We start from the raw sequence: 24531 nt of genomic DNA on the forward strand, positions 1-24531 counted from the left end.
GTCCTGGGGCTGGGGACACCTGGCAGCTGCCGGCAGGGGAGACACATTAGTTTCCAGGGGAGTGCCCCCCCATCCCCAGCCCACCTCCTCCTGAGTCGCTGGGCAAGAACGCCCCTGCTCGTCTTTGCCACCCCCGCCCCGCCTCACGTCCCCGCTGCCCAAGAAGACACCTGGCAGAAACCCAGCTTCTTGAAGTGGTCAAATAAACAAGAGGCCTGTGAGTCATCGCGGACCGGGCGGCTGGAAGATGGGGGGACCCAGTGCCAAACCCATGATGTGGCGCGTCTTCCTTCTGGGAACCCTGAGTCATAGAGGGACGCGGGAGCTGGCAGGGTGCTAGGGGTGAAGACTGAGCGCGACTGTGTGAGTCTTTCCGTGTGAGAGTCTGTGAGTGAGTGTGAGCTTGCGTGTAAGTGTGCAAGAGTATTTGTGCATGTGTGGGAAGCCGAGAGTGTGTGTGTGTGCGTGCGTGTACACATGGGTGATCTATGCGTGCACACACAAGCTTCCTTCATCCCCCTTTTCCTTCCCCCAGATGGCTTTCCGGGGGACAGGCCTTGAACGGGCACTTGACGTAGGTAGGAAGGTTCCAGGGGATGGGTCGTCCTCCCCGCCCCGCGTCCTCCCTGCCTCCTCCGCCGGCCTGGTGGGATGGATTGTGGGGCTTCACAAAGCCTTCTTCTTCGGCCCACCACGCTTATTTGTTCATCTGGGGGTCATTCCGTGCCAACTCGGGAGATGTTTACAAAAGTCTCGAGTTCTGCTTTCAGTTGTTAATGCCAGGCTCGTCGGGACAGCCAAGGCTGTAGGTGGCAACACGGGGAGCTCGCCCTTGCTTGCTGATGCTTCTCAGCCACACGGTCAGGCAGACAAGCAAGGGCCTCACAAGGGGCAGCGAGGGGAACGAGACGCCCAGCCAGCCCGAAGAGGGGCGAGTGCATTAGGCGGAGGCATTACCGCGGGCTTTAGGGCTGTGATATCGTTCACTCCATCCACCCCATGGGTCGGGGAGTCGTTTACGGTCTGAGGAAGCTGCCCCCCTTCCCCGGACAAACCTGACCCAGCACCGGGGCGAACGGTGCAGCCTGGACTCTAATGTCCCCTCTTTGACTCCAGAGCGTTCTGCTTCCTCAGTACCAACTCATCTCAACTATTTTTTAAAGGCATCAGAAAACACAAGCTTTATGTTTTTCAAGTATTTTGCAGGCAAAGTCATCCTTGGAGCTGGAGGAGGGCCTGAGGTTGCGTGGAAAATAGCCTCGGACAAGGGAAGCAGCCATGTGAAGTTTGTCGGGGAGCTCTGACCTCACCTGGCTCAGCTGCTTAGCAGGAAAACAGTCCCTCGTTACAAAGGAGATCCGGTGAAATCCTGCAGCCGTCGGAACTCAACTGTATATTTTCTAAATCTCTAAACCAGTAGTTCTCAACCATGAGCGATTCTGTCCCTCCCTGTTCATTTGGCGATATCTGGAGGTTGTTCGGTCATCACAGTTGGAGGCAGAGGGTGCAGAGGCCAGGGATGCTGTCCAACTCCCTACAGTCACAGGACAGTCCCTGCCACTAAGAATGACCTGCTTCAGAATGCTGTTAGAGCCATACTTTTCTTTGCCTGCTAGTCCGGTGGCGCAAAGAGCCCGACGTGATGGTGGCCTCAACGTCAGTGGGACCCTTGCAGCGCCCCCTACTGGGAGCACTTCTGGGTGCCCGAAGTTGCAGGTTCAGGTAATGGGCAGTGCAAGTTCCCTGGGAGTGACGAGGAGCAGTCCTACCGAGGGCACGAGCCAATGTCAGCTGTAGGCTTAGCCCACGGGTGGCGGCCTGGGAGACAGGGCCCTGCGCAGTTCACTGGCCCTTTATTATACTCTCCTACGTGACCCTGCCCGAGAGTGCCATCTGTTTCTTGCTGGGGACCTGACTGGCACGTCTCCAATCTTCTTGAAGAGTGGTTCACAGGGCACAGAGCCCCCAAGCCATTACTACTGAACAACAGGAAGAGCCCAGATCCAAGATTCCAAATCCCTGATCCAAGGGTTTCTGCCTTCCTGACCCATGGAGTTTCCCAAAGAGACTGTACCAATCTACGCTCCCACAAGCAGTGTGCAAAAGTGCAGGCGTTTTACATCTTTGCCAACACTTAGCATTGTCTGTCTTTAAACATGTATTGTTTCAGTCATTCTGATGCGTGGGGAGTATCACTTCAGTAGGTTTTTTTCTTAATTTATTTTTTTTAATGTTTATCCATTTACTTTTTGAGAGAGAAAGAGAGCACAAGCTGGGGAGGGGCAGAGAGAGGGAGGCACAGAATCCAAAGCAAGCTCCAGGCTCCGAGCTGTCAGCACAGAGCCCAACGCGGGGCTCCAACTCACGAACCGTGAAATCATGTCCTGAGCCAAAGTCGGATGCTTAACCGACTGAGCCACCCAGGTGTCCCTCACTTCGCTGGTTTTAATTTGCAACACTCTAATGACCCGGGTAGTCGAGCAGCTGTCCATACGTTTATTGGTCATTGGATGTCATTTTTGCAAAGTCTTTTCCTCATTTTACTGTTGGGTTGGTTTTACTGTTTTACTATGATTGATTTTTAGGAGCTCTACATATGTTCTAGAGATGAGCCTTTTGTCAGATATATGCGTGCAAAGCTCCTCTCCCATGCCGTGAGTCACTTTTCACTCGCTGGATGCCATCTGTCTTCATATTAGTATCCTGTGGTTCCTTTCCACTGCACTTTTGGTTTATTTCCATTGATTCCTGAATTTCACGTTTCCTTTTCCTTAGATTCCTCTTTTATTTTGCTGAATTTTATCCCCGAGGACATCTTCCTGATCCCTGAAAGGACATATAGAAGATAATACTCGCATTTCTTGAATATTCACGGGCCTTTGTTTTGCCTTCATCCTTGATGGGTAGTTTAGCTGGGTACATGATGCTTTGAGAATTCTTTTTCTCAGGTTGCATCAGTGGAAACAGTCATGAAGAAAGGATATCTCCTCAAATCTCATTTAGAATATATATCTCAAATTTCCTAACTTTCGCTTTTTGTTCTTTAAGTTTTCTTCTGTTTTTCTTAAAATACGTCCTCTGTTTCATAGATGTCCAATTTCCCTGAACAGCCAACTGGTCTCCCCATTTTTTCATCCACAGAATCTGGTGAGTTTTCAGTGCTTTTTTAACTTCAAAGGAAACCTATCCAAAATAAAAGGATGGAAAATTTTGGAATTCTTGAATTTTTTGGTGAATTTAAAGTAATTTGGTGTGCAGGGTAGGAGCTGCAATTAGAGGGAGGTGGCACAGACCTGGCAAGTCTGGTGCTGGAACCTGTCCTCTCCTCGAGGCCACCTGCTGTGGCAGTCCACAGCCAGATGGGGGCGCTGAACCCTTGTCTCCTGGTGCCAGCTGGCCACCTGCAGGGAGAGCTGACCCAGCAGGACATCCTGCTCTATGCCCTCACCACCTCTCTCCAGGCAGTTACTGTGGGGTGAAGCTGGCCCCAGCCTGGGGACTGATGTTCCTTCCCTATTAACTGAACCACCATAATCTGCAGCCCCCTCCAGAAGATGTAAGTGGTGGGATGGTCCACCTTCCTTTACCTCATTTTTGTCCTGGTATCATTGCTTACTGTAAATCATCAGGAATTTAGGAATTTGGATGTTGCCTTTTCCTAGTTCCCAATGATTACAGAGAATCCCCCCTATTATTTTGTTAGGTCACGTTGGTGGAGATTTGGCAAAGGATATAAAAACTACAAAAGGCTGGGAAGTCATCCTGAATGAGAACTTTTAATGGAAAGTCTGTGATGGAAATCATCTGTAGTTTCAAATGCACGTCGAATAGTAAATTCAGAGATTCAGGATTAAATGTGATTAAAATCCAACTTGATATCCAGACTTTTGACTCTTTCTTCATTTTCTAGTAAAACCCATAGCCAATGGGAGGGTCTCCTTTATTAGCTCATTCTGAAATTGTCAGTAATTTACGTGTTACCCAAGCGATACAATAGCCCTGGCTTAATTATCCATGAAACTAGGGATGGCCTTCAGCTGGAAGAGCTAATTGACCTCCTTCTTAATTCAGCAGCAGGGAACCCAAGGTATGTCTCTGAAAAATATCTTGATTACGTACATACTTTTGTGGGACTCTCCCTCTTTGCTAAGTGCTATAAATGCTAGTTTAAGTTCTTTTTTAATCAAGACAGCATGTCCAAGATTTGTATAATTAGTTCAACTTGAGCTCTTAGTGGGTTCAACTCAGTCAACACTGTTGGTTTGGGATAACTATTAGCTCTACAGCTCACCATAAAATATATTCCCTTTCCTAGCTCATTTTACTTTCAAGATTTTTAAATAAACTCTATGTTGTTAGTTTGTTCGTTTTTCTTTTTCTTTTTTTTTAAGTTTATTTATTTATTTTGAGGGGTGAGGGGCAGAGAGAGAGGGAGAGAGAGCGAATCCCTAGCAGGCTCTGTGCCACCAACACAGGCTCAAACCACGAACTGTGAGATCATGACTTGAGCCAAAACCAAGAGTCAGACACTTAACCGACTGAGCCAGCCAGGCGCCCCAGTTTGTTCGTTTTTAAAGAAGAGACCAAACCATGTGATCTAACAGTTTAGTGTTGTTCAAATACCAATTTTTCCCAAAGTGATTAGGAAATAAAATTCCCAATGAAAAATTTTGAAACCCTACAAAATCATGCCATCACTTTTTTGAGTTTTTTTTTTTTTTATTTTGAAATAATCTCAAATTTACAATACAACGGTACATTGTACACAAAAATAGTACAGAAATTCTACTGTGCCTTCTTCCAGTTTCTCCAAATGTTAACGTCTAGTATAACCAATGATATGATTATCAACGCTGGGAGATTAATGTTGACATAGCCTTATTAACTCATTTACAAACTGTATTCTTGTCTGTCTTTCATGACTTCAATATCAGTGAGGAATACTGGCCATTGTTTTACAGATTGTCTCTTAATTTGTATTTGTCTGGCGTTTTCTCACAAAGAGACACGTTATGCATTTTTGCCAGCTCCCCCCCACACCAACATTAAGCAATGTTATGTCCTTCCCAGTGCCCACAACAGGGGGTACATGAGACCCTTATGTTCTATTACTATTAATGACCACTTTGATGATTTGGTTAAAGTTGTGTCTGCCAGGTTTCTCCACTGTCAAGTTACCATATTTCCCTTTGTAATGAATAAATAGCCAGTGGGGAGGTACTTTGAGATTACGTAAATATGGCATTTCTCACCATACTGTCACCCACTGATTTTGCCATCCATGAATTCTTTCTGCCTACAACAATTATTAGTATGTGTTCGCCAAATAGTGACTTTCTATATCCACCATTTCTATATGTTTTAACTGGAATTTTACTCTAAGTAAGAGCTGTGTTTTCTCGCCTATTTATTTATTCACTTACACATTACTATCAGCATGGACTTGTGGGCATTTAGTTTATTCTAGGGATTATAATCCATCACTAGCACTATATATTTTGTTGCTCAACTTGTCCCAGATCCAGTCATTGGAAGAGCCTTCAAGGTGGCTCCTGTTTGGGCATGACCCCATCGTTTTTGGATCCCCGTCTTACTATCTGGCACCACGGAATGTTCCTGGCTGATCCGGTATGTTCCCTGGGCCAGCCCCTGTGTCAGCTGTTTCCCAGGGAGCTCTGTTCCTTTCAGTGGAGAATGTTACTTAGAAGCCAAGATCCGGACACCAGGTGTGCTCACTGCTACTGGGGTGTCACTGCTTCTCAGCCCTTTCATTCATCATTTAGGTTCATTTGTTACAATGTTCCATTTTGGATTCACCTCACACTCTGTGTGTGGGGGAAAAAAGTAAGATAGTCTCCATTTCCTTTACTGAAGCTATTGGAAGCCAAAATTCAATCCATCCAATTCCCTTACCCCTCTGTTCTCCCATTCTTGCATTGCATGTTCAGAGTACGCAGAATGTTTGACAAATCTGATACGGTTCCTAAGCAAGCTGGAGGGGGCCTTCAGTCCTAGAGCTGGAGAAGCAGGCTGGCTGGCATTCCCACTATAGCACTTTCAGGGTCTGAGAGCCCAGCAGACCCATGCAGCCCAGTGCTCGTAGTTTAGTTCCATCTCTCAGACACACCACTTAAGAAGAGGAAGGATTAATCATGCCGAGGGAAAACTGTTTCCATCAGTAGGATCTAGGATAGTTCAAACACTAGATTACTAGTTCAACCTTAGTGTTTGTTTTGTTTTGCTTCAGTTCCCTTGATCAAAATACTAGAAGCCTCTGGCTTGGGAAAGAGATTTCCTGTTGCAATATGTGGGATATTCCTACCCACAGTGTGCATCTTGACCTGTGTGGAGTTGTTTTTAAAATAGTAAGTTGTTGCTACTTTAGCTCTGTGCTTCTAACTGCCCAAAGCCAGTGAGGATGTATGAAAATAGGTACCTTAAAACACTATTGGAGGTAAAATATTTCAAAAATTTTTCAAAATGAATTTTGCAACGCATTTTATACGTTGATGGTCTTTTCTTAATTTCCTCACCAAAGTCAAAGAGTGATTATGTTATGGTACTTTGAGTATTTTTCTTTCTTCCTACTTTTTTGTATTTTGTAAATCTGCTTAAATAAGCAAAATCTACTTTGATAACAATGTGTAGAAAATAAGGCTTTTCATTTCTAGGAAGAATAAGTGGGTGGGCTCACTTAATAGATTTAGTTATAGTGGTATGGAAGATTAGTTCTAATGTTAAAAATAAGAATTCTCAACCAAAAGGGGTGTGGCTAGCAGAATCATCTAGAAAGTCTTTCCAAAATACATATCTGCATATTCAGCTCTTATGCCCACCCAATACACTTGTTTGCACACACACACACACACACATACACACACACGCATACATGCACATGCACACCTACATACACACACACAAACACACATGGTCATTAGGACTAAGAACTATGGTTCTCATTCTCCATTGGGAAGATGCATCACCAAGGGGTTGGGGAAATCTTCACTGAGAAGGTGGTAGGCCTCCCCTGGGGGGTTGGGGGAGGACACAGGTAAAGACTGGAGCTCAGCGGCCCCTCAGTGGCTCAGTCGGTTAAGTGTCCAACTTCAGCTCAGGTCAGTCTCACAGTCTGTGAGTTCGAGCCCCGCATCAGGCTCTGTGCTGACCGCTCGGAGCCTGGAGCCTGGTTTGGATTCTGTGTCTCCCTCTCTCTCTGCCCCTCCCCTACTCATGCTCTGTGTCTCTCTGTTTCAAAAATAAAAACATTGAAAAAAAAAAAAAAAGACTGGAGCTCATACAAGCTTTTAGTAATAACTTCACTAAATTTGTTTAAAAATATAGAAAGTAGTCGGGGCAACTGGGTGGCTCAGTTGGTTAAGCGTCTGACTTTGGCTCAGCTCATGATCTCATGGTTCATGAGTTCGAGCCCCGCATTGGGCTCTGGGCTGATAGCTCAGAGCCTGGAGCCTGTTTCTGATTCTGTGTCTCCCTCTCTCTGCCCCTCCCCCGTTCACACTCTGTCTCTGTCTCTCTCAAAAATAAATAAACATTAAAAAAAATTTTAAATAAAATAAAATAAAATAAAAATATAGGAAGTAATATTTGGGAAGCCCAAGAAAATCAAGAAGTTACTTATAATTCCACAGTCTCCAGAACAGCCAGCTTGCATTTTTGTGTATCTCATACCAGTGTTTTGGAAAAACATAGCTCTTGAAAAGAAACTCCTTCCTTGCTTGCGAAGGCAGGTGTACAAATGATACCATCTGATTTGTAAAAACCAGAGACGATCCAGTTTGAGAGGCCAGGCAGATGCACAAGATCAAATTACCGCTGGCCGTGGACCGCCGAGGACGCTCCGAACTGAGGAACGTGGGTGGAGACACTGGCTGAAATGCGGGTCTGGGACTGGGGGTGGGTGTAAGGGAACAGAGCTGGCACAAGGCCTCAGGCCAAGGTCAGAGCAGGTCTGAGGTCTGGGAGGCCAATCCGAGGAGACCCGGAGAATCCCCCACGTGCAGGGCGTGGCATCCAACGGACGTCCTGCCAGAGGGACCCCGCCTCCAGGATCCCTTCCACAGGCTCCAGGATTCCCGGCTCTGAGAGCAGGGCCAGGGAGCACAGGGCTCAGCCTCAAGGTCTTCAAACCGGCCATTTGTCTGATGGTTCAGCCAGACCTGCAGTGAGCCCAACCGTGCACGGAGCCAAAGAGCTACAGAGACCAGACCCATGACACCCCCTTCGAGCTGCCCTGGTCACTCTGGGGTCTCCTGGTGTGGTTGAGGAGAGAGGGGGCCGGAGAAGCAGCACATGTTTGGAACAGCAGGCCGTGACCATCGGTCAGGACGCAGCCTCAGGCCACGGCTCAGGGTAAAGTACACTGGCTGGTGTCAGGATGGAACCTGGGACCCTGGCCTCGTTTGCACTGGGACCTCTCAGGGCAGACCCTGGCTCCCTACAGTGTCACTCTAGTCCCTTAGCCCTGCTTGCTGCCCCACAGATGCTGTGTCTTCTGTGGGTTTCCTGGCACATGGTTTCCAGTGGGTCCAGGTGGGTGGGAACATGGGCTCAGTGACCCTAACCACAACCTCACGGCCACAGTCCCCCTGAAGGCCAAGGGCAGTGAGCCCTGTTCCGACACGCCATCTCCTTGATAGGAGGAGCTGTGGGGGGTCACGGCCCTGAGTCGTGGGTAAGAAAAGCACGTCTTCAGGGGCGCCGGGGTGGCCAGTTGATGCAGCATCCGTCTTCACCTCAGGTCACGATCTCGCGGTTGGTGAGTTTGAGCCCCACGTCAGGCTCTGCACTGACAGCTCAGAGTCTGGAGCCTGCTTCCGGTTCTGGGTCTCCTTCTCTCTCTGCCCCTCCCCTCCCCCCTCAAAAATAAATAATGGAACATTAAAAATTCTTTTAAAAGAAAAAGAAAAGTGCATCTTCGGGACAGAGAATACCGAGCATTTTTCGTCCGTGCTCCCTCGCTCACCTCAATGAGAGGGAAAAATCATCCCAAGATCTAGAGACCGGGCCTGTGGTCCCTGGGTCCTCAGGTTCCCCAGAGCGAACCACTGCTCCGGGGGACAAGTAGAGGTGAGGTCAGAAAGGCCAGGCAGCGCCCCCAGGCTCTCTCCCCCTGTGCCGGCTGCCCCAATCCTGCTCTCCAGCCTCCCGTGTTTGCACCACTGACAGCCCCCAGGCGGTGGCTCAAAAGGGCAGGCCCCTATCTCACCCTTCTCTCTCCCACACACTCCCGTGGACAGTGGTTGAACACAGGTAAGGGTGGCACCGAGGAGCGAGCCGGCACTGGAACGTGAGGAAGGCCGCACAAGGCAGGAGACTTGAAGTTGGAAGTAACGTAACATTGCGTGCGAACTCCGCTTCGTTGGGACAAACAAGTAAAAAGAAGTCCAGGAAACGTCTCCAACATGCTGAGCAGTGGACGGGCCTGAAGGGGGTACCGTCGGTCCCAGCAGACAGTATACGTTCCTGATAGAACTGTCGTGTATTGGAAAGTCTCTCCTGGGAAGCAGGTGAAGGTTCCAGAAAGCCTCGAGCCTGAAGGGCCAGGTCCTTGAGGGCATGAGGCTGTGGGAAGATCTGGGGAAGCGGGGCAGGGGTCAGCGCTTGGCGGGCAGAGGCCCTGGGGGCTCTGGCCAGCCCACTTTAAATGGGCTACACCCAACACCACCGAGGGGAGGTCCCTGGAGAAGCACCGTGTTTCTTCCCGCATGGCGGCCTCCGGCAGAGGCTGGCCTCTTCTCCCCACAGCCCACTGGGTCTTCCATTGAGCCAGACGCCCTCAGAGTCAGAGCCACAGCCTCCAGAGGGGGCCACCGTGGGACAGTTAGCAGCCAGGGGGTAGTTAGGGGACACGGGAGAGGTGGCAGGGAGCAACTTGGCCTGAAACACTGAGCTGGTGTCCCCTTATGTGGCGACAGGGCCGACCTTTATCTGGGTCCTGGGATGGGACAGATTGGGGGTGAGGAGCCTGAGGCCAAGGGAAAGCACATCTTTAGGGGTCCTGGGAGACCTCTCGGAGACAGACAGACATAGGTCTGTCCCACCTCTTCCAGTTAGCAGCTCTGTGACCTTTGGGCCTCAGTTTCCTCATCTGGAAACTAGGTCTAACCTCAGCACGTAGCACACGGGGATTTTGTGAGGACTCTGCGTGATGGCATCCGGCAAGTAGCCCAGCACGGTGATTTTAGGATGGCTGCTGGAAATTATGCCCCCTAGGCTCAGTGCTGGGCCCCGAAAACTCTGGCAGAGGCAGACGTTCAGAGTGTTTTTTTATGTTTGTTTATTTATTTATTTTGAGGAGAGAAAGAGAGCCAGCAGGGAAGGGGAAGAGAGAGAGAGAGAGAGAGAGAGAGAGAGAGAGAGAGAGAATCCCGAGCAGGCTCCACAGCTGTCAGCACAAGAGCCCCACGCAGGGGCTCGAACTCACAAACCATGAGATCACGACCTGAGCCGAAACCAAGAGCAGGATGCTTCACTGACTGAGCCCCACAGGCGCCCCTCCAAGAGCACTAACTGAATCTACTCCTATTTATTTTAGTTATCTGGTGCTGGAGAGCAAACCACCTTGTAACGCAGTTTCTTAACGTAGCAAACATGATTTGTCTCAAGTGGCTTCTCGTGGGTCAGGAATCCAGGAGCAGCTGGGTGCACGATTCTGGCTTCCACTTTTCTCGAGAGGTCGCGCAGCCAGATGTCAGCTAGGGTTTTAGCCACGTAGCCCCTGGACTGGGGCTGGACGACTCACGTCCAAGGTGGCGCATTTGCACGGCGAGAAAATTGGTTCTGCCCATTGGCAGAGGCCCCGTCCCTGCCCACCTGGGCGTCTCCACGTGACTTGGTGGTACCTGGGTTCCCAAGACAAACACCCTGACATCAAGAGAGGGGGACAGAGAGAGCCAGGAGGAGGCTGCATCCTTTTGACGACTTAGCACAGGAAATCAGGCATCATCCACCTTCTGTCACACGCACCGGCCACAAGTCCCTGCCCAGACGGGAGCGGAAGAGACCAGCCCCCCCCCCCCCCACTCGCGCAGTCACACTGCAAGAAGAGAGGGCAGAATGGACTGGAACAAATACCGCAGCAATATAAACATGTGTCATTGGAACGTACCATCTGACACATTGTTGCTCTTATTATCGTTGGAAATCGAGACAGCGGCTTCCCACCCATCTTTTGTCAGAAGTTACTGGCAGTCAGAAACTGGTCTTGTCCGTCCCATGTGTGAACAGAGGCGGACCTTTTCTCGCCAAACTCTTAGTTTGAAAACAACTGCCTGGAAATATCGAGAAAAATGAAAAAAAAAAAAAATTGGCTGGGTTAGGAAGGTAGCATAAAAAACAGAACACCAAAGGACAATTCCAGAAGCCGTCAAATTTATATCACATGGCAAAATTTCTTGCACTTGAAAAAAAAAAAAAACAAAAAAGCCTGGCTGATTTCCTGTCCGTGACGTAGCTGCCCGTGATCTGTGGCTCTGAGGACGGGGGTGGAGACGTGGCCTCCAGGGATGTGCAGGGGGGACCCGTCTCTCAGATCTACAGCCTTTGCTCTGCCCAGGCCTCTGACCCCACTCGGCCCCTGGCTCTCAACACGTGGCCTTGCTTCCTTCTTCCCGGAGAAAGTAGAGGGTCTCTCGAATGGTGCCATCAAATCTGCATTGCCAGGTGGCTTCTCTGCCCTCACCCTTCCCTCCCGGCACCGGGCAGAGCGGCCTGCCCGACGGCAGCCAGGCTGTCTGGAGCCCTCCTGCTCCTTCTTGCCCGTGTCTTCGACTTGCCACTTGTAGGGCGTCCGTTCCGTCATTTCATGCCACCGTCATCTGTCAAAGCACACACAGGCTCAGCACCGCCGTCTCAGGTACAAATCGCCCTCCACACACACACTCGGCGAGCCTCCTTCTTGCCCGGCTGTCCTGATGCCCGGGCCCAGGGTCCGGTTCACCTGCTCCTGCTTCCCCTCCTTCCGGGAGGAAGTAAAAGAATCTCACTGGGTTTTGCTCTGCGCATCTTTTCTTCGAGGTCCCCTCGAGAGACAAAGGAAGCCTGGAAAGCTATGGCGGTGTGTCCCCCAAGGACGTTGCAGCAGATGAAAAGACCTCGAGATTAGAGCAGGTGGGGACCCCCATCTGACGGAGAGCCTCAGTGTTTATCGCCTGCATCCCAATCCTTCCTCGTTCGGATGTACGGTTAAAACTTCGCCCTTGATGACCAATCCCTAAGACGGGTTGGGATTATGTTTTCGTTTTCAGTTAAACCTTATTGAATCCGTGGGTGTTCATGTTCTTGATTTCACGCAGGAATTTCTCTTTTGCCCAATTTCTTACTTAATTGGAGGACAGTGTTGATATTACCTGGGAGCCGGGCTGTCTGCTGGGGGCGCAAAGCCTGCCTTCGGTTGACCCGCCTGGAGCAGCCCCCGGCTCGTACGTCCTGGCTTCTAAACCAAGTATATTAGTTAAAATTAAGGAGAGAAGAGCCTTTCTGTGTCTCCACTTAAAAGGAAGAAGCCATTCCTAGATGAGCTTAGGGTTAATACCAACGTACAACCGTCCAAGAAGTCCTGCTGTAGACCATGCTGGTGACATGGGCCCTTCACCTGCCAGCAGCCTGGCCCCTCTCCAGGCACATCCCTCCACCACATGTAGGCCGGGCTGTCCCTGTTCTGCCCCCATGACTCCTGCTCAGGCTCATCCCCATGGATCCCAGAGGTGAGTTGAGCCTCCTTTCTCCCTACAGTTCATCTCTGGGGACCCCTTTCTCCCCAGACCAACTGCAAAATGGAAGCAGGTGTCAGCCTCAAAAAACAAATGTGTGACTCCCCTTTGTACCAAGGCTTTGTTCCCAGCCACAGCCTTTCCTCTGGGCCGTCTGGCGCTAAGCCCCGTGGCTGTGGCCCCTGGGTCCTGCTATGAGTCATGGGGGTCTCAGGCACCCCATCGCTATCACTCTGTGCCCAGGAAGCGAGGCCCCCACCCGCCTGCTCCGAGGCTGCAGGCTCCTCTGTGATGATCAGGTGTGTGAGCCCAGCCAGCTCGCTCCCTGTCACACGGGGCCCTCCTGGGTCAGGTGGGGGGGGCCCTGTGCCACTCGAACTTCCGGCCACATCACCCGGCACCCAGGGCCCAGTGGGACTCTCTTCCTGAAGGTTTGACACAAGAGCGAAATGACACGGGGTGGAGGTCCTCCTCCTGGGCGCCATCCAGGCCACTGTTCACACTCCGTTGTTATTACTTGATAATCAGTTAAGGAGTGGCCAGCTGTCATCATGGGAAGGTTCCAGAATGACTTAAAGTGAAATAAGCGAGCAAGTTCACAGTCTCTTGGGGCATCCTCCGCTCCGACCTTTTTGCAGACAGGTCATCTGCCAACCTCCAGAACTCTGGAGGCAGAACTTTCCAGAACCATACAGGGACCCTCAGGTAGAAATGTATGAGATTATCATCAATCCCTTAGGACTGCGACTCCGACTTCTTGCTGGACAAAAGAAATCAAAAAGAATGTTTTTAACAGCTGGCACTGACTTCAGGACAAGACTGACTTTAGCAGACAGACAGACAGAGAGAGAGCACTCGGGAGAAGGAGGCAGAGACTGTCCCCCGCTCCCTTCTCTGAACATAAAAGAGTGCCTTCAGCAGCTGGCTCTTCCCTGCTGTTCAAAGAACAAGTCGAGTTATGAGTGCTTTTGCAAAGCAAATGGGTTTGCTGCCACGTATTTGCTGAAGCGAATGTGGACATTCCCGAGGACAGTGTGGGGTCTGTCCGGCTCCGGGGCAGCTGGGACATGGCAGAGAGCACCTGAGTCCCAGACTGGACCGCAGTGCGCATCGTGGGGCAACTGTGGGCGTCCACCCTTCACTTGCTACCTTCAGAAGGGGTGTGTGTGTGGTGTGTGTGTGGGGGGGGGGGGAGGTTCCTTGTTTCAGCCACTCACTGTGGGAGGCCCGGAGGCTGCAGGTAGGTGGAGAGTGAAAGGAATACTCCCCTGAAGAATGAGGAAGGATGGAGAAGCCAGAGGATGGGGGAGGAAGGGAAGAGGGAGAAGGGGGGAAGAGGGGGAGGGGAGAGGAAAGAGGAGCAGGGGGGAAGCGGGGAGACAGAAGGAGGAGGGGGAGGGGAGAGGAGGGAGGAGGGAGAGGAGGAGGGTCATGGGGAGGAGAGAAGAGGGAGCAGGGATGAGGATGGGGAAGGGGAGGGGGAGCAGGGGGGAGGCGGGGAGACAGAAGGAGGAGGGGGAGGGGAGAGGAGGGAGGAGGGGGAGGAGGAGGGTGATGGGGAGGAGAGAAGAAGGAGCAGGGATGAGGATGGGGAAGGGGAGGGGGAGCAGGGAGGAGGCAGGGAGAGACAGAAGGAGGAGTGGGAGGGGAGAGGAAGGAGGAGGGGGAGGAGGAGGGTGATGGGGAGGAGAGAAGAGGGAGCAGGGATGAGGATGAGGATGGGGAAGGGGAGGGGGAGCAGGAGGGAGGTGGGGAGACAGAAGGAGGAGGGGAGGGGAGAGGAGGGAGGAGGGGGAGGAGAGAAGAGGGAGCAGGGATGAGGATGGGGAAGGGGAGGGGGAGCAGGGAGGAGGCGGGGAGACAGAAGGAGGAGGGGGAGGGGAGAGGAGGGAGGAGGGGGAGGAGAGAAGAGGGAGCAGGGATGAGGATGGGGAAGGGGAGGGGGAGCAGGGGGAAGGCGGGGAGACAGAAGGAGGAAAGGGAGGGGAGAGGAAGGAGAAGGGATGAGGATGGGGAAGGGGAGGGGGTGCAGGGGGGAGGCGGGGAAGCAGAAGGAGGAAGGGGAGGGGAGAGGATGGAGGAGGGGGAGGAGGACACCCAGGGTCAAGATCCCAGCCCACAGGCCTCTGCTGCACAGGCTCCCGGGGTCCCCGGCTCCTGGGGAAGCAGGCCTCAGGCTGTGCTCATGAGAACTTTGCCACAGTCTTGGCTGTGGGGACAGGGGGTGGGGGGGGGAGCTCAGTGTGAAGCGGTCGCATGGACTGCCAGCGCAGGACAGATGGCCCTGTGTCCCAGCCATCACTCCTCTGCAGGGGCTCCTGCTTCCCTTGAAGAAAGATCTGGCTGGGCTCCCAGGGATTCTCCAGAACTGAGAGGGCCCTCGGAGGGCTCCCCAGGGCTGGGCTTACTAATTTTTTCCTTTTTCCTTTTTTTTTTTTTCTTCCCTTGAATGTGACTCCTGTCGGGACCTCACTCAGTTTATTTACCAAGCACTGATGGCGTTCTTGTTCTCTACCAGCAGCGTGTGGCCTCCAGGGCTGCGAGACGATCGCTGGTCCCAGGAGGCTTATCCCCACTCTTCAATGTGAGCCCTTCGTCCACCCCCATTTCTCTATAATTCTCTCTCCTGAAAAGCATTCTCTTCACTTGCTCTGCCATATTGGTCCTGCCTTAAACACCAGCTTAATTTTGTCCACCTTGTCCCCAACACATCTTTTTTTTTCGGTGAGATGAAATATGGCCTTGGGAAGAAGCCCCTGGCTCTGAGGCCTGAGACGTCCCACCTCACCCCCGCCCCCTCCCCATCTTCAACAGACTCTGTGACCTTGGGCAAGTTCTCTGGCCTGGGAGCATCTCCATGCCCCCCTTTGTGGGACCCCATGGCAGGACCTAGCTCAGACAGTCCTCATGCAAAGTATGTTAGAAGTATTCTGGGGGCGCCTGGGTGGCTCAGTCAGTTGAGCGTCCGGCTTCAGCTCAGGTCATGATCTCACGGTTCATGAGTTCGAGCCCCACATCAGGCTCTGGACCGACAGCTCAGAGCCTGCAGCCTGCTGCAGATTCTGTGCCCCCCTCTCTGTCTATGCCCCTCCCCTGTTTACGCTCTGTCTCTGTCTCTCTCTCTCTCAGAAATAAACATTAAAAAAAATTTTTTTTAAAGAATAAATGTGACCTAAAAAGTAAAGCAGAATATAAGATAGCTTTTAACATTGCAAATACGATAGTAGAATATAATGTTTGTGGGAGAGCTGGAAGACAAAATCAAGGAAATCTTCAAGGTAGTAGAAGAAGAGAGAGAAAGAGAAAAATAAGAAAAGGAGGTACGCTGTTGGAATGTGCTGAATAGTTTCTGTTTCCCCTCCACACCCTTGTTCCCGCCCCCCCTCTGCTCTGCACCTGGGAGCTGACCTCTAGGACCCACCCCCAAGAGGACCCCAGCCCCCGGCTTCCAGCTGAATTGGCCAACTGGGAGCTCTAGGAAAAGAGGTCTTACTCTCCTAGAAGACCCTATCCCCGTGACTCTCTCTGATTCTGGAAGCAGCTCTCTCTCCTTCGCTCTGGGGGTTATGGCCCCACTGTTTCACCTTCGGAGCATGCCCAGGCCTTTATAAATTCTCCCTTTATTGAATCCTCCCGAAATTAAGAGCATACCCTCTGTTGTCTCCTGAGTGCTAACTAATCAGAGCGCTAGAGAAGGAACCACGGAGGAAACAAAGAGGAAGAAAATTACCAATGAAACATCCCTACGATACTTTACCAAAATTCACAATCTCGAACCTCCAGATTGAAGGGATCCACTGAATGCAAGGTACAGATAATTAAAAGGATAGAAGACCACTCATATGCATATTGGTTTGAGATATCACAACAAAATCCCAACCTTTTCCAGAGGAAAGCAGCCAGTCAGGATTGAGATTCTCAAATGGCATCAGACCCATCTGGATGGATATTGGGAGCCGGGACACAATGAGGAAATTACAAGTTTACAGAAGCAGAAGTTCTATAACCAGCCAAGCTGTCAGTCATTCTTCCTGAGAGCCCTGCTGAAGGGTGTGTCCAGCAAAACAAGGGGCCAAACTGAGAAAGAGAGACCTGGGATTTGGGAAAGAAGGGATCCCAACACACAGCATGGCAAGGGTCGAAACCTACTGTGGCCAGGAGCATGGTAAATTCCAGAAGACTAGCTTCCAGGGGAAATAACGGGACTGTTCCATTCTTTCAAAACACTTAAGCATTGGAAAATAGGATTTGCTGAGTATTTGCCAGGTCAGATAGATCATGTTCAGAACGTAGTGAGAGATATGTTGAAAACCAAGGCAATAAAAAAAAAAAGATGCAGTTGTGAACTCAAGGAAAAACAAAAAGTTGTGTAAGACAAGACTCAACAGTGAACACGATTTTATCAAATCCTAGGATTTAACCATATTAGGAAGATGAAACAGGGAGCAGGTTTCGAGTAGGGTGAACAGAGCTAGTCCTTCTCAATTCCAGATCCTTAACCAAGAGACAACATCTAAGGCTGAGCACCCATGAGAGGCCAGGGCAAGCATAGTATTTAGAAATACAACAGGAAAGAGAATTGTTAATTTTTTTAATGTTTATCTATATTTGAGAGAGAGAGAGAGAGAGAGAGAGAGCACGCGAGCAAGGTACCGGGGGCAGAGAGAGGGAGACACAGAGGCTCCAGGCTCTGAGCTGTCAGCACAGAGCCCGAAGCGGGGCTCAAACTCACAAACTGCAAGATCATGACCTGAGCGGAAGTCGGCTGCTTAACCTACTGAGCCACCCAGGTGCCCCAAGAAACAGAATTTTTAAAGGTCTGAAAATATGATCTGAGGGTGGGAAGGTTTGAGTGATGTTGGGAAATGAGTTTTTGTTCAATCCTTGCGGCCCTGCTTAGTCTCCTTAAGCTATGTGAGTGTACTACCTTGAAAAGAATTAAAATTAATTTTTAAGAGTGTGTTGGGAGAGAAGGAGGAGGTTTGGAAGAAGGTTCTGGCCAACCAACATCAGATGCTGCCATGTGGGAACTCGGGCTTCATATGAACAAAGACAAGCCAGGGGATGCCTGGGTGGCTCAGTCAGTTGAGCGTCTGACTTTGGCTCAGGTCATGATCTCGAGGTTTGTGAGTTCGAGCCCCATGTCGGGCTCTGCGCTGACAGCTCAGAGCCTAGAGCCCGCTTCGGATTCTGTGTCTCCCTCTCTCTCTCTGCCCCTCCCCCACTTGTGCTCTGTTTCTGTCTCTCAAAAATGAATAAATGTAAAAAAAAAAAAAATTAAACAAAGACAAGCCAGAAATTCTGGTTTTCCCATGAAACATCATGATTTTAAATGGTAGTAAATAATTCAGAAAAGACTTTAAAACACTGTGAAGGCCAAAAACCAACATAAAAACACCACGTCCACAGCCTCCATGCACCTCGGGAGGGCCATTGTGATGATGCCCCCAATTATAATTCTTGGACATCATCTGTCTTGGCTTCTAGGGCTGCTGTAGCAAATCATTGGAGGCTGGGTGTCCTAGAACAACACAAGTTTAATCTCTGACAAAGGGTTCTGGACTAGAAGTCCCAAATCAGTTTAACTGGACTGACGACAGGGTGTCGGCAAGCCTGGCTCCCTCAGGAAGCTCTGAAGGGAGAATCCGTTTCTTGATTTCCTCAGCTTCTAGAGGCACCTGCGTTCCTTGGCGCCCGGCCCCTTCCCCCATCTGCAAACGTGTCACGCCAGTATCTGCTCCTGTTGTCACATCTTCTCTGGCCCCGACTCCCTCCCACTCTCTTAATGACACTGGGCCCGAGGGCGAGCCAGCAGAATCTCTCCCTTTCAAAAGCCTGAACGGAATCGCATCTGCAAAGCCCGTTTGGCCACGTAAAGTGACATTCACAGACTCTGGAGATTAGAATGTGGCTATTTTGGAGGAGCCGTTCTTCAGCCCGTGGCTCTTGACCACTGAAGGGTCATGGGAACAATTCAGTGGATCACAGATGGCATTCCTAAACGTGACACAGAATAGAATAACCAGAGGCACCACCCTTGGTAGGGGTAGGTCCTCCTGCATAAAATGAAACGCGCATCAGTGCCGTTCATACGTTCATCCGCATACACAGCACACGCGTGTAGAGAGGACTCCAAGTTCGAAGCTGGGCGGACGTTGGAAAGCCACTGGTGGAGAGCACCTGGCGGTACATTTTGCACAAAGTGCGCGGTGAAGAGCGGGAAGGACTTTCAGGGAGGCAACCGGGCTCTGCCTCTCCTTGGCTGGGTGACCTTCAGGAAGTTAATTAACCTCTCTGAGTTTGTTTCCAAGACTGTGAAAAGGGGATAATCACACGGTGGCCCAGAGCCACGGAGACCAAATGAAAGACTGAGCATCCTCTGGAGACAGAGCATCCTCTGCGCTCTGTACCCTAGTGTCACTGGATTGCCTTTGATGAAAAAGTCTCGCCAGGAAAGACTTGCCATTACCCCCGCCTTCCACCAGATGGCATCCTTGAGACACAGGCAGGTGGCTGTGGGGGGGCCCACCGAGGCGGCAGGGTTTAAGGGACATTGACTTCAAACTTTAAAGGGTCAGGGTCTCCTTGCAAAGAGTCGTCCGCTGTAAAGACTGGTTGTCCTGATTTACTCCTCCTTCCCAGCGGCGAAACCAAGGAGGCGTTTCCTGTCCTCAGGGCGGTTGTCCAACACTGTGAACAGTCCCCAACAAGAGGGTCAGACGATCAAAGAATCCCCTGAGAATCCCCCTCAAAAGGCAGACCTTCGTCAGGGGTTCCTGGACCAGGTGCAGTCCTGAGTCGTCCCTGAGCAGCAGGATGGAGTGGAGCGAAGGACCGAAGGACCGGAGAGGGAAGGGAGAGTGTCACTTCTCAGGACAGGTCACCTGTTGGTTGGGTTGTTTGCATCTGGATGCATCTCAATGAGGACATTGCATCTCAATGAGGACAGTCCCCATCAGCAAAGACACACACACAGGGCAAGCTAGCCCCTGCATGCAGGGTTACTGCCCTTTCCTTCCTCCCTCCACCCCCAAGTTTCTGGAAAGAGAAGCCTATGTCCTTGGGTCTACCTACTTCCGTTGTTTATTGACTCCCACTCTCAAGCCACAGTTGCACAGGCCCAGGATCCTTTCCCTGGGGGCCTCCTGGTTGCAAATTCCACACCTCTGCTCAGCTCTCTGGCAGCACAGACCCCTCCCCCTACGAACTCCAGGTCTCAGCCAGCTCCCGAGCCCCTGTGTCCTGGCTCCCGAGCTCCCCACACCCTCGCACCCACCCCTGCTCCCGCTCAGCCTCTAGGCACTGCCCTCCTTCTCCTGTGCAGCTCCTGGGTAAGTGCCTTCTGGGGACCACCCCACTTAGACTTTAGGGCAACCTCAGGGAGAATCAGTGTCATGCCCATTTTGCAGGGAAGGAAACAGAGGCTGAGAGCAGTGAGTGAGTCTGCAGATCACACAGCCAGCAGGGCTGGGGCCCCCAGACCGAGGTCCTCCTCTCCCTGTGCACCTGCCCAGGGCACGCGGACAAGCACAGCTAACCAGACATGCGTTCTGACGTGGCTTCAGGTTATAGCGAGCATTTCCTGAGGCTACAAGCTATTTCTTCTTCTTCTTTTTTAACGTTTATTCATTTTTGGAGAGAGAGACAGAGCGTGAGCGGTGGGGAGGGACAGAGAGAGAGGGAGACACAGAATCGGAAACAGGCTCCGGGCTCTGAGCTCTCAGCACAGAGCCTGACGCGGGGCTCAAACCCATGAGCTGTGAGATCATGACCTGAGCCAAAGTCAGACGCTGAACCAATTGAGCCACCCAGGTGCCCCCGCCCCTCCAAACTGTTTCTTTTTTAAACAGGGTTTGGGGTTGAACTTAACTGGAGGGTTCTTTAGACCTCTGCATACACAGAAGAAGAAACACAACAGCTGCCAGTCCCAGAGAACAATTTTCCCAGGATAACACGGCCCTCGAACTTTACACGGATGGTGCTGGGACATCTCCTTCCTTCTTCCTTTCCTCAAATTCGAGCGCTGTAATTAGAAAAGAATTCTGCCGTTTCCCACACTGCCCATAAAACGGCCCTTGAGGGGAACACTGGTCAGTAGTAAAGACCACGTGACGGCCTGTGGTTTGTGTGTGAGGAGTGCCCAGCAGGACAGAAAATTAAGAACAAATAGAGACCTGAACGCACTGCCCGCCCACCACCTGTGAAGCAGGGTCCTGGTGTTCCCCGCGCTTCCTTTCAGGAACACCCTCTGGGGCGGTTGTTCTAGAATTTGAAGCTGCTACTTGTGGGGGGGCACGCAAGGGGGAGGACGCTTTACAAACCCCGTGCTCATGAGTGTTCAGGGGGCCGAGAGCCTTGGAGCGGCCCGGGGCGTCCAGACGGTTCTCATTTCCCCGGGTAACCATGGAAAACATGAATCAGAAGCCCGGGCCCCGCTTGGGGGGCCGCGGTGTGGGGGCGCCCGGCTGTGAGTCAGAGGCCCGGCTCTGCGGGGGCCGCCTTGTCATTTCATGTCCGGGGACGGGTTTTCCCTGGACACCGGGTCTGTTCTCTGGGGACCCTGCCCAGCCGGCTCCGGGGGTCCCGTGCCCTGATGTTCCAGAACAGCAGTGATGACAGTTGATGGAGGACGTCTTGGTGACAAGCCTGTGACATAAAGTAGTGTCAAGGATCGCCAAAGCAGCCGGGAGGACGGTGCCTCTCGACCCACTTCGCAGATGGAGACAGTGAGGCTGGGGGCAGCGGCCCCACGTCAGACCCTCCCCAGGTTCTTCCGCTGGAGTCCACACTCCTGATGCCCCGTCAGGAGCTAACTGCACACAGCTTTTTTGGTTTTTCAGACTTTGTGATCACTCAAATGATTCTTTTTCCTTTTTTGTTTCTTAATTGAGATATAACTGACATATAACATTGTATCTGTTGCAGGTGTATGAGCCTAGTCAACGTTCCGGTCCTGAGCGCAGCTTTGAAAACAACTGTGAAATGACCCTGTGGTCCCCCAAGTCCAGCCTTTTCCTGTGGGGATGGCCACAGGGATGTGGTGAGGTCACCCTGAGTGTCCAGGGGCGCCCAGTGCCCACTCAGCCCTGGGCTGTGAACACAAGCGTTCTTCAGCCTCACACACATCTCCCAGCTCTGCCCTCAGCCTCCCGCTTCCTGGAGAAAAGAGGGGGCCGGGTCTCTTTCCCGTGCCCCTGCCCGGCCACTCTGCTGCTGCGACCTGAGTGAAAGTCCTGCCTCTCCGGGCACAGTGAGGGGCCCCTGGGGTCAGACCGGCAGCCGGGGGTTTGACCCAGTGTCTCTCAGTGGCGGGCACTGTCACTGTGCCCACTTTACAGGCCAAGAAACTGAAGATCAGAAAGTCGGTGAATTGTCGTGGTCACTAGGCCTTGAAGCAGCAGGGCCGGGATTGGAACCTTGAGCTGATAGCTTCAGAGTACTTCTGACTTTGCCTTCCTCCTCCAGCCCTCCACGGCTGACGGTAGGTGGGGTGGAGAGCACTATACTGGTCCCTATAGGATTAAAAAAAAAATGCGCTTTTATGCCACTGCTCTGGTATTTCACCAAGTCCCTTCTTGCTTGAGTTGGCAGAACATAAAGCTGTTTACTCTCCCTCGCAGAGAACTTTGTTATGCAGAATGGTGTCTCAGCAATTCTTAGAAACCTGGGTTGTCCCTGCTGTTCTAGGCACAGACAGCATGTCTTACCTGCAGACAGAGCCTGGAGTGTGTCACAGCAGGTTCAGACAGCCTCACAGGGGGTGGGGGTTAAAACTCAGGAGGTTTAGGGGCTCCTGGGGGCTCAGTTAAGCATCCAACGTCAGCTCAGATCATGATCTCACGGTTTGTGAGTTCGAGCCCTGCATCGGGCTCTGTGCTGATGGCTCCGAGCCTGGAGCCTGCTTCGGATTCTGTGTCTCCCTCTCTCTCTGCTCCTCCCCCACTCACACTTTGTCTCTCTCAAAAATAAATAAACAGTAAAAAAATTTTTTTTTAAATAACTCAGGAATTTTATAAGGCAGCTGTTAAACACAGTCATTATTCTAAATTAAATCATACACATTTACAACAAAATAATTATCAACAAAGATAATAAGTTACCAAAACATGATCACTTTTTAATTAATTTATTAGTTATTATTATGTTATCTATGCATTCACTCTGAGTGGTCACATGCTATATAAGGGTGTGATGCTGTATATCTTTTCTCAACTCTGTGTTCAGTCATAATCATCTTAAAATCTTAAAATCTTAAAATCTTAATTTTAAATCTTAAAATCGGCCATGGTGAAAGTTCTTCCACCATGGAAATTGGCAAGCAATACCTATCAGGTGTTTTTGGTGTTTGCTTTTCCTGGAGACCTGGGTGGACACATTTACCAGCGCCCCACTGGACAGAGTGTATATTCAGCGTCTTCTGTATTGAGAGCAACAGTTCCAATAGCATCCATCTAAGTCAACGTGGATGGAAAGAAAAACCCCAAGTCTAGAAATCTAGGCTTTTGGAAAGTCTAACTAAAGATTATACAATTGTAGGTGCCCCTGGGTGGCTCAGTCGGTTAAGCGTCCGACTTCGGCTCAGGTCATGATCTCACGGTTCCTGGGTTCGAGCCCCACGTTGGGCTCTGTGCTGACGGCTCGGAGCCTGGAGCCTGCTTCGGATTCTGTGTCTCCCTCTCTCTCTGCCCCTCCCCTACACACTGTCTCTCTCTCTCTCTGTCTCATAAATACATAAACATGAAAAAAATAATAAAATTTTTTTTAATTTAAACAAAAAATAACTTTTTTTCTAAAAAAGATGATAGATTACACCTGAAGACGGGAAATAAGTGATCCTTACAGCATTACTGCGGTTGGCCTCGGGAGAGACTGACACCCTCCAGCGGTGGCCCCGGGGGGAGGCCAGCTCTGTTATAGTTGGTGGCGCCCATTCAGAGAATCACCCCTTCAGCCCGGATGAACCAGACCAGTGCTGACGTCATGTGCACCAGCAAGAAAGTGGACCCAGTTCTGGGCTCTGGGGCAAAGGAAGTTACGAATTATTTCTCTGTGGGACCACCTGCCACCACTCCGTGCTTCGGTGGGCTTTCGTCACGAGACTGGCCCAGTCGGTGGCACAGAGTTGCAGTGACCTTGGAAAACACCATGAAGACGCTTTCTCTCTGACGCAGGGGCAGTGACACGTAAAGACCTGGGGCCTCTGCAGCGGAGGGCAGGAGCACAGGCCAGGCCCCCGGGGCTTCACCTGAGTCCAAGGGGATAGTTTTTAAAGGAAATGCCAGATAATAACCGGAGATCTCCTAGGATGCCCTTCTCAAAAGCTTTTGTTGTTTCGAGAAAAAGCTTAAATTTCATAATGCCTGGTCTAACGTCACAGGTAGTTTGCAGTGACCTGCTTAGGAACACAAGGAGTCTGAACAGGCGGGGCTGGGGGGTCTTGGCGAGGAGGGGACGGACGCTCACCTGCATGTGCGGGATGGGGCCTGGCGTGGCCATTTTGGAGAATGGCAGAGATGGCTTCAACAGGAAGCCTGGCCTCCCAGGCTTCCTTCAGAGTGGCTCTGGGGAGGCCCAGAACCGCTTCTGAGATCTGAGAGCAAGGCCCACTTGTCAGCAGGGAGGGAGGCTTTGGGGGCATGGCCCTCAAGGATCACCCAAAGCTCCGTGAGGACGCGTCAGTTCCCTAAACACACGGGCCAGGAGGACAGGGAGGGACAAAGTCTCTAGGGCAGAGGGCAGAGGGGGCTGCATGCTGGGAATAAGTCAGATGCTGTGCAGGCCGGGAAATGGCCATTTCCAGCTG

The sequence above is a fragment of the Leopardus geoffroyi genome, chromosome C1 (assembly GCF_018350155.1).
Source record: "Leopardus geoffroyi isolate Oge1 chromosome C1, O.geoffroyi_Oge1_pat1.0, whole genome shotgun sequence".
Classification (NCBI taxonomy): domain Eukaryota; kingdom Metazoa; phylum Chordata; class Mammalia; order Carnivora; family Felidae; genus Leopardus; species Leopardus geoffroyi.